We start from the raw sequence: 1,308 nt of genomic DNA on the forward strand, positions 1-1,308 counted from the left end.
CATCATATCTTGGGTAGGGATCGGCATAATTTGAAAAACAGTGAGAAATTAAACAAGTAAGCTAAATTTTTCAACCAAAAGCAAGCAACAATATTAATACTTTAAACAAAAAAATTATTACGCATATAAGGGGGAAGGCTATCTTGACCCCTACCTCTTTACCCTCAGGTTTGACTTCTGAATTACTTGAGAACGACTGCTGAAATACAATAGCCATTGAAATGGAATATTAAGCTTTGTTAAAACCCTAAAAACTTTAACCTAATGAACAAGGGTTTAAGGGCAGAGGCGCCATTTGGGCCAAATCTTGGGGTGGGCATGGGGCATTTGACAGAACTTGACACTTTTATTATGTTTTCAAAGTTTACAATGATTAATTGCAAATAGCGTAATTACCCAAGGGTTGTCAGGTAATTACGCTCTTTCGCTAATAGGCGTGCAGTTAGTTTAAATCATTTGAACAGAATGGATTATGTTGGATATAATGGATAATTATGGCCGGAAAAGGGCCCTTTGTGGTGGAAGCTTGGGCCCCCTGGAAAATCTGGGGTGGGGAAATTGCCCACCCCTGACCCCCCCCCAAATGGCACCTCTGTTTGAGGGTGGGGTAAAACCAATCCCCAATCATGTAGAAAGTAATTTCTGTTCTTGATAAATTTTAACATTTTACCTTATTTTCAGTTGACAGACCTTGTTTTTGTTTAATCAGCATAAAACAGTTACTAAAATTCCCCCATTGTGTTCCTTTTAATAAGAAAACTTTTATTTTGTTTGCCAGTGTAATAATTTAATAGCATTTTTCAAGTCTTTAAATGTAAGAGTATGTTTATATCTTAGGCTGTAAGTCCTTTTTATTTTATACGACTTATTCATAGCAATACTTTAAAAATTTATCTTTGTTTTCAATTGCAGCATGTTTGGATAACTTTACCTAAAGAGAAAAATTGTTGTTTACCTCACCCCCCCCCCCCGAAGTTAATGACGATTACAAAAACTAAGATAGTTCACTTATAATCAGAATGAAAAAAAATTGCAAAATAAATAACAACTTAAAAAGAAAGCGGAATGAAAGGTAAATAAATTGACAAGACGGCCCTTGGACATAGGGCCGAATTATTCACTGAATTAAGTTCAGCTGTCTTCGAAAAATTTCCGTTGTTTCCAAGTTTTGTTTGTCTGGTTCAGTTTAGTCTCTGATAATAAAAACTAACATACTCTAGCATTAACTAGTAAAATAAAAAAGCTCAAAATCATACTTTCTTATTTCTTGTAATTTGCTTTCCTTAAGCTCTAAAATGAGGGACGAGC

The sequence above is a fragment of the Artemia franciscana genome, chromosome 6, assembly GCF_032884065.1.
Source record: "Artemia franciscana chromosome 6, ASM3288406v1, whole genome shotgun sequence".
NCBI lineage: Eukaryota > Metazoa > Arthropoda > Branchiopoda > Anostraca > Artemiidae > Artemia > Artemia franciscana.